Genomic DNA, 9395 nt, shown 5'->3' with positions numbered 1-9395 from the left:
TACTATATGGCAATGAGAAAGAATGATATATGGCCATTTGTAGGAAAGTGGATGGACCTTGAGGGTGTCATGCTAAGCGAAATAAGTCAGACAGAGAAGGATAGATACCATATGTTTGCATTCATAGGTCTAACAGGAGAGACCTGGCAGGGGACCATGGGGAGAGGAAGAAGGAAAGAGAGCGGGGAAGAGCGAGGGACACAGATCAAGGGAGACTACTGAATACTGGAGACGGTCCATGGACTGAAAGGGGGGAGGGGGGAGAGGGTAATGGTCATGGTGGGGGGCACTTGTGGGGAGAAGCACTGGGTGTTATATGGAAACTAATTTGACAATAAACTATTATAAAATAAAAAAAAGAGTCCAACTCTTGATTTTGGCTCAGGTCATGATACCAGGGTGGTAAGATCAAACCCTGCATTGGGATCCATGCTGGTAGCATGGATTTTGCTTAAGATTCTCTCTCTTCCTCTCTCTCTCTTTCCCTGTCTCTCTGCCCCTCACCCGTACTTATGCACTCTCTGTCACTCACTCCTCTAAAAAAAAAATAGAAATAAATAAAATAATTTTTAAAAATGATTCTTAATTTTTGTTTTATAAGTTATTAAATATATATAAAAGATTGCTTTTCTGAAATATCTCCAAATATATTAAATAAAAATATGTGCATTTCAATATTGATTTTTTACAATGAACATTAGAGTGGGGACCTTTTCTGGTCCCCAATTGATATTGTTTACTCCAATACCCACATTTAAGTTGCATAGATGATATGGAGACCTTTGTACATACAGCTGTTGATCTCCTTCTTTGTTGGTGGGAGCTGCCCAGACAGCAATATTTGTTTTAATTAATTAGGAACACTCCTATGACTACTAGTCAAAGTGGCTTCCAGGAACTGAAATTGTTGAGCAGGTCCCTGGGTCTCATCAGGGCTGAGTGACCAGCCTGTGTGTGCCACAGTGTCTATGAGCTCATGTAGGGCCTGGTCAGCTGGCTTCTCAGTTGGGGCAGTCTTGAGGATATCACTAATACAGAGGATGGCAAGTATTCTGGGAGATAATCTGGCTGGTTACATATCTAATCCTACCACTGATGGCAGGAAGTCCAGTGAGGGCACGTTGCAGGCTGTTCCCTGGAAATTTAAATTCGTCCTGCTCTTCATCCTGTGAAAAGATTGAGGAGAAGTCATTAGCCACATCAGTAGCAGTGGATCCAGCTTCTATGTGGGCTGCCACCACCTTGGGGACAGCAATAATGTGGGACACAACAAAGGCCAAGGTAGCCCACTGTTTAATCTGAAGCGGTCTTCTCAGGCCTGGATTATATGGCCAATTAATCTTCAACAAAGGAGCCAAGAATATATAGTGGGAAAAAGACAGGCTCTTCAACAATATTCAAAAGAAAACTGGATAACAATATACAAAAGAATAAACTTGTACCACTTTCTTACACAATATATATAAATACACTCAAAATGGACTAAGAACCTAAATGTGAGATCTGAAATCATAAAAATCCTAGAGGAGAACATAGGCAGTAATTTCTCTGATAATTTGATTCATTCTTAATTGTTTGTTCTGAAGGGTGTGTTTGGAGTATATGTGAAGAGGATCCTCCTTCTTTTCTGACTCATCAGTCTCACAGTTGGAAACATCATCATAGATTGATCATGTTCCTGTTTCCCCAGTGCTCACGAATGCATCCTACTACCCAGCATTCAAAATTCTGCCAATCTGGTGGATAGATGGATGGTGTCTCTTTGGCATTTTGCTCATTATAGTGACCTTGCAATCTTCTTATTTATTTTAGGAACTTAGACTTTTGCTTAGTGTATTGACTGTTCTTAAACTTTATCCATTTTCTTTTCTTTTTCTTTTCTCTACTTTTCTATATTTTTCTTCTTTCTTTTCTTTTCTCTACTTTTCTTTTCTGTGCTTTTCTTTTCTTTTTGTTTTTAATGTTTATTTATGTTTGAAAGAGACATAGTGTGAGCAGGAGAGGCACAGAGGGAGACACAGAATTTGAAGCAGGCTCCAGGCTCTGAGTTCTCAGCACAGAGCCCGATGAGGGGCTCAAACTCATGAGTGGTGAGATCATGACCAGAGCTGATGTCTGAGGCTTAACAGACTGAGCCACCCAGATGCCCTCTTTTATCCATTTTCTTATTTTTCCATTTTAAAATTTATTTACATTCAAGAGTTTCTTTTCAGTTTTAGATATCACAAATATGTTTTTCTACATTGTTATCTATCTGATAATTTTACATAAAATACCCTTTACTGAAAATAAATCTTTTAATGTATTGTAATCAAATGTATCAATTTATTTTACAAATTGCATTTTGAAGTATTGGTTAAGATGTTCTTCCACACCTCATGACCACAAAGATATTCATGCATATTTTCATTGATCAGTTTTGTTTTGCCTTTTATGTTCAGTCTTTTGGGGCACCTGGGTAGTGTCTGATTTTCCATTTCAGTTCAGGTCATGCTCTCGAGGTTGTGAGCTCAAGCCCCAGGTAGAGCTATGCTTTAAATTTCTGTCTCTAAATGGGTCTGTTTCTGAGCTTTGTATCTGGCCACATTTGACTTCCGTTTCTGCGTCAGTGCCGCACTTAATATTTCCCTTATAGGGTGCCTTCATATGTAGTTGGCTGCAGTTCCTTTCTCAACCTGATTTGAGGTGTACAGATGTTGTCTTTGGTATGCATTTTAAAATCTATTTGTTGATTTTCTCCAATATTTCCATGATTTTTATTGAAATATATTCTTGGTTTGTTTGGGTGTAAAAACATCTTAAAACTTATCTTCTATATCATTGCTCATCTTCTGACAGCTTGCTTTGTTGTTTTCTGAGGGAAGTACATTAAAATCTCCTCTGATATGGCTGATTTATTTATTTCTCTCTGTAATTTTGTCGGGTGAGAATTCATCGCGGGGCACATATATTGATTATTGCTTTATCTTCTTGATGTGTCATTTTTCTTACCAATAGATAGCTTCCTTAATTGTCCCTTATATTATCTATTAAAATATATTTTCCTTGATACTGAATTTGCTATCATTGATATTTTTATTTGAAATTTGACATTTATTTAGATTGTAATAAAACTACCTATCCAAATCAGGTTATCTGTGAATAAAAAATATCTCAAGCTAAGTAAAATTTAAAACTAGGTATTGATTTAATGACACACTGACTTACCTTATATTAAGAAAATGTTATCTTTTTGTAGTTATACATTCCTATTTTTGTTTAAACATATTGGACTTTTACCATAAAAAGAATAGGCAACTTTCTCATTCATTGTTTCAAACATATTCATATCATTTTCCTGTATTTTATATGATTTGAGTTTTAAATATTTATTTTTTAGAGTCAGGAACATATTTTGTTATGGATTTTAAGGACCTAAATTTAATTATATTCATAAAACCAACCAGTGAAAAATAATTCACTAAAGTTGATCTATTATTTATTTATTTTTCAGATAGCAATTGTTTAGAGAAAATAGTTTCTGTTTCTGTACTGTTTCCTGAATGATTTCTTTTTCTCATTTTGCTAATAAAACAGTTATAAGAATTGTAGATCTGTCCAGTGATTTAATATCTTATTACTCTTTTTTTTTTAGACTTTTATCTGAGAATCTTATCTAGTATTCATCCAGATACATTGATATGTGGTAAAAAAAGAAACAGACATCATTCTTTTATTTAGAGAAGTAATTTCCATGTTCTATTTTATTGTAATACTAGAAATTTAATGTCTATCCATCCTATTACTGTTTCTAGAAAAATTGCTTCATAGAATTTCTTAAGTTCAACTTTTTTTTAACTTAAAAAAATGTTTTTTTAAATTTATTTTTGATACAGAGAGAAACAGAGCATGAGAAGGGGAGGGGCAGAGAGAGAAGGAGACACAGAACCAGAAGCAGGCTCCAGGCTCTGAGCTAGCTGTCACCACAGAGCCTGTCACGGGGCTCTAACCCACGAACGTGAGATCTGACCTGAGCCGAAGTCAGAGGATTAACCGACTGAGCCACCCAGGTGCCCCAAGTTTAACTTTTTGAATAATTTTTTCAAACAGAAGTCTTTTATCTTTGATAAAAATAATAATATTTAATTCTTATCAAATTGCCTACTTTTAGGCAATTTTAAAGACTACAGCTTGTCCATTTTTATCCTACACACATTTCCACTTTCTATATATCTTGGGGAAAAAAACTTATAAAATTTACCTTTTTGAGAAAGTTCAGGGCAATCAATTACTTTGTTCAACTTTTGCTCTACATCTTGATATCATCATTGAATTTCAATAGGTTATACCTTTGAAGTATTAAAATAACCTCTGCAACCTGAAATTATATAAAATATTAGGTAATAGCTGTGATTTTTTTTGATGGAGCATAGTGAAAGTTAGTAAACCATGACCATAAACTACTGTGTGATATTTGAATAAAAGTCCAAAAATAAATTGCCATTTTCAGATGTATTAACTATATCATTGTGATAAATATATAACCTTTTTATTTATTTAATATTTTTAATGTTTTATTTATTTTTGAGAGAGAGAGAGACAGCATGAGCAGGGGAGGGTCAGAGAGAAAGGGAAACACAGAATCTGAAGACAGGCTCCAGGCTCTGAGGTAGCTGTCAGCAGAGAGCCTAATGCAGGGCTCAAACCCACAAATGGTGAGATCATGACCTGAGCCAAAGCCGGACCTCAACCGACTGAGCCACCCAGGCTCCCGAATATATAACCTTTTAAATCCAAGATACTTTGGGAAGATTTACTTCCCAAATATTCATGTAAATTTGCTTTTTGTGAACATTTTTAACAATTTTACTATACTCACATTGTGACTACATTAGCAGTGCCAGTTGTTGATATATGACGGCAATATAGGAGCAAAAATTAATTGAATTTGGATCTATGAGACTAATGTATTCCTTTTTATTCTATGACTTATTTGCTATATGTTTCAGACCAATTTTAACTTATGTATTATGACAGATAATTAACTATATGACTAGCCAATTTAATTCCCTACATAATCCTATGTAATTAATTTCAGGTAGATATTTCTACCGTTCACATGTGTGTTTACAATTTTTTAAGAAATTTAAATAAAAAATTAAGCCTTAAAAAATTTGTGGTGACAAATTATATGTCAAGTACCTGGGAATCAAGACCTGAAAGCTGAATCTACAAGTTTTTGTTTCTGTTTTTGTTTTACCAATTTAGGTACTTCTAAGTAGGCTCCATACCCAATGTGGGACTTAAACTTAAGACCCTGAAATCAAGAGTCATAGACTCTACAGGCTGAGCCAATCAGGCATCCCCCAAATTATGTACTTTATAATACCAATTAAATAAGGTTAATTCCCTCTCACTTTTGTCTTTAATGCTAACATTTTGATAATACCTTACTTGTGTATCACCCTGGCCTGTTACTTTTATAATAGTAAAAACAATCAACTAGAAGTAATTCCCTATTATTCATTTGGACTATAATATATATCACATTGTGCTGTGCATTTTGACATTCCTCTTCATCTAAGAGTATGAATAAAGAGGCAGGATATTTAAAAGTGTGACCATGGAGAAAATGGTAGCCTGTGGGGTAATTGTTGGCTTTGCTCATTAATGTTTCAGAGTTATCGTGGCTTGAGCTGAAACTTGAGGTGTCTGTTCTATAATTCTAGGATTCCTTGTCCTTACTTGAATGGAAAGGCTTTTTTATATTTGTACTTTAAAAATTGTTGAGATAATATACAAGAAAAATTTTAAATCAAGTACATTCCTTAAAAATACTTCATTGGGTACATGTAAGTTCATGTTTAATTATTTTGAAACAATATATATTTGAATAGAGACTGTATAAAATAAGCAAACCATTGAGATAAATGTAATTTATTGAAAATCACTCCAATTTGTTTTTTTCTATGTTAAAAGGATTCCATAGTTATTATATTTCAGCACAATGTGTATTGATTTCCATATAATATTATATTAAATTACTTCCTGCCTCCTATAAAGTTGCTAGAAGTTACAGTTTGTCACAATATTGTCACGGATCTTTTCTCATTTTATTTTCAATTTGCTCAGAATATTAATTCTTATTTGTCTACCATATATGTTTTAAATGTTAGTTTTGTTTAAAATATTTTTTAATGTTTATTTAGTTTTGAGAGAGAGAGAGAGACCAACCATGAGCAGGGGAGGGACAGAGACACAGGGAGACACAGACTCCTAAGCAGGCTCCAGGGCTCTGAGCTGTCAGCACTGAGCCTGACATGAGGCTTGAACTCATGAATCTTGATAGCATGACCTGAGCGGAAGACAGACGCTTACTGACTGAGCCACCCAGATGCCACACTAAATGTTATTTTTATTTTTATTTTAAGTTGTTTAGTAAGCCATATTTGACTGGCACTATCCAATATTGTATTTGCTTAGTCAATTCAAGAAGGTCTACCTATATTTATATCTCTTTTGTTCTGTATAAAAATGGTGGAAGACAAAGAATTTTGACATTTTAAAGTAGGATAATTCTATTCAATAAGTTATATTCCACATTAGAAATAAGTAGGGGAAGAAAAGATATCAAGTCAAGGAAGAAAAAAGTTATTAATAAATTAAATTTAAAATGGTATCATGCAAATAAACAGTTGACAAAGTTACTATTTAGATAGAACTGTATTGAAAGGAATTGGCCCAAATAAACAGAAATATCAGCTTGAAAGCATTAGTTGAAACATAACTGAAATATTAATGTCAATGGAGTGTTAATCTATGTAGGTAATACATGTATATATTTGTTGGTACATTAATATACAACATATATCTATGATACAATATGTATTAAAATATATAATATAATTAGTAATGGGACTCTAATAATGGCCAAAACAAGTTGTGATAACCTACTGAAATTCTAGGAGAGCAAAGTGCATACCCACTCTCTTTTAGGTTTCTTGAAAGTTAAAGTGATTCTGTAAAACCATGCATGGATAATGTACTTGCCCTGAAGGATCCCACCAGTGAGTGATGAAGAGGGTATCAGTTACAGGACCAGTAGCAGTAAAGATTGCTTGGTGTTAGGGATTTCTCTGAACCCTTATTTCACCTATTAGACAAAATTAAATAACTCATAAGGTAAGAATGCAAACTCATTTGTTTTTTCCAAATGCCTGAATAAATGGATGGGAAAGCTATGCCCAAACCCCAGTTCCTGAGACCCAGGTTTTAGTTACAACACAACATAGATTACCTTAAACCCAGCTACCACTCTCCATTTCTCAAAATTAAGAGCAACAGACTTGTATCATCAGCCCTTCTTACAAAACGAAGGGGCTTTGCTCTGTTTCTTGACCAGGAAAAGTTTACCATGAGTTGAAGAGTGTTACAATATTGGGATGCTGAGTCAGTTAAGTATCTACCTCTCAATTTCAGTTCAGGTCATTATCTCACGGTGGGTGAGAGTGAACCCCTGTCAGTCTCTGGTCTCTATGCTCTCTATGCTGACAGCATAAATTTGCTGGGAAATCTCTCTCTCTCTCTCTCTCTCTCTCTCTCTCTCTCTCTCTCTCTCTCTCTCTGCCCCTCTTCCACTCATGCTTTCTCTCTCAAAATAAATAAACATTTTTTAAAAAGAATGTTGTGACATAATATTTTAAAATAGTTAACCTGCCATAATGTGTTTGGAACTGAAAGGTCTAGTCTAGAATATCAATGGTGTCTCCTAAAATTGGAAGTTGTATTGTTTTTGTGTCAGTATTATAATAATTGTGAAATTCTTTCCTCATATTAGTGAACACTTCCATTTCTACAGATACTTTCTATCACATGAGGACAATAGATTTTGACCTATCTTTACACATCAAGAGTTATAATTATTAACAATGAGGCATCTTATTTTTAAGATATTAATGATAAGATATAAACTTTTTCATACAAAAATATTCAGATTTCAGCCAATATCTCTCAGCACACAGATATATATTTCCATAATAGCTATTCAGACCTGTACTTCTTGAACCATACAAGTCCAAACTGTTTTTAAATATCTTCAGGTCTGCTGGAAAATGCCATAAAAACTTCCTGTGAGGACTGGATGCTGATTTTGTACATACTTTATTTTTTATGAATATGTCAACTCAGTTTCCATACAAAAATGAGTAACAGACAAAAGTATAAAAATTAATTTATTGAAAATTAGGAGCATTTAAGAAGAAGGTTTAAATTAAAACAAAGTGACGCTTCTCAAATAAGTTATAAAAATTTCCTCCATCCTACAACATATTCCTGACTCCTTACATCCACTATTTTGTCAAGCTAAGCCCCAAAATTGTTGTCTTCTATCACATAGTGAATTAATATGGATTCTACTGTCTCTATATTCTCATAACTTTATTTTCTACTCCATACTCTCTACTCCAAATGCTTTATAAAGCATTTGCTCAAAATATAATACCAATTTTCATGCTAGTTCTCCACCTATTAATGTTTTCTACATTAAATATAAGATGGATAAAGGATAAATATCTATTGAAATTACTTTTTGTCAAGATTCTACCCATTCTTTTGTCTTGAAGCAATGTTGCCTTCTTTATAAAGCAGACCTTGAGAATCTCAGTTAGAAGTGCTGTTTTATATATTTTTACCTCCAACAAAACATTATATCACCACATGTCTCTATGTTTTATTAAGATCATTTATATTTATTCCCTTCCCATGTCACAAATCCCATGAGGATTAAAGCCATAATTTCTACCTCCCTTTTAGCCCTCCATCCCTGTATTTCAATTATTTTAAGCACACAAACACATCCTGAGAAAAATTATATATAAATTGTATATATATATATATATCAGTGTTTAAAATGTGGGGAAAGATGTGATTTTATATTGAAAATAATAAAGGAGTCAGACATCATGGAAAGTGATGGTATTTTTGAGTGTAACCTTTGACAAGTTAAATAATATGGGAAAGAAACAACTTCAGAACCTCAAGCCTTTCTAGAAAAGGCACAAAATAAATTTATTTTTTAACTTTCAGAAAATAAATTTCTATTAAATTTTGATATTTTCTGAAATAAAATTGCCAGTAATTGGCCTAAAACACATTTATATTGACAAAGTGCCTGTGAAAATATTTTAGGGATCTAAGAGTATCTTGAATTCTTTATTCTGCTGAATTAACTTAACTAAAAATATATGTTTTAGGGTATTTTCTATGTGAAACTTCCAACAATTCTCATGTCAGGAGAGACTAAAAGAAGAATCAACAGTCATACATTAACTTATGCCAACAGTTATCATACTATCCTTTGCATGAGTTTCTCTAATTAGAAACGTATAGTTCCAGAAAGCATGTTGTTGGTGTTTGAT

Source organism: Suricata suricatta, chromosome 4, assembly GCF_006229205.1.
Source record: "Suricata suricatta isolate VVHF042 chromosome 4, meerkat_22Aug2017_6uvM2_HiC, whole genome shotgun sequence".
In the NCBI taxonomy this organism is placed as follows: domain Eukaryota; kingdom Metazoa; phylum Chordata; class Mammalia; order Carnivora; family Herpestidae; genus Suricata; species Suricata suricatta.
Note: the sequence above shows the minus strand (reverse complement) of the source record.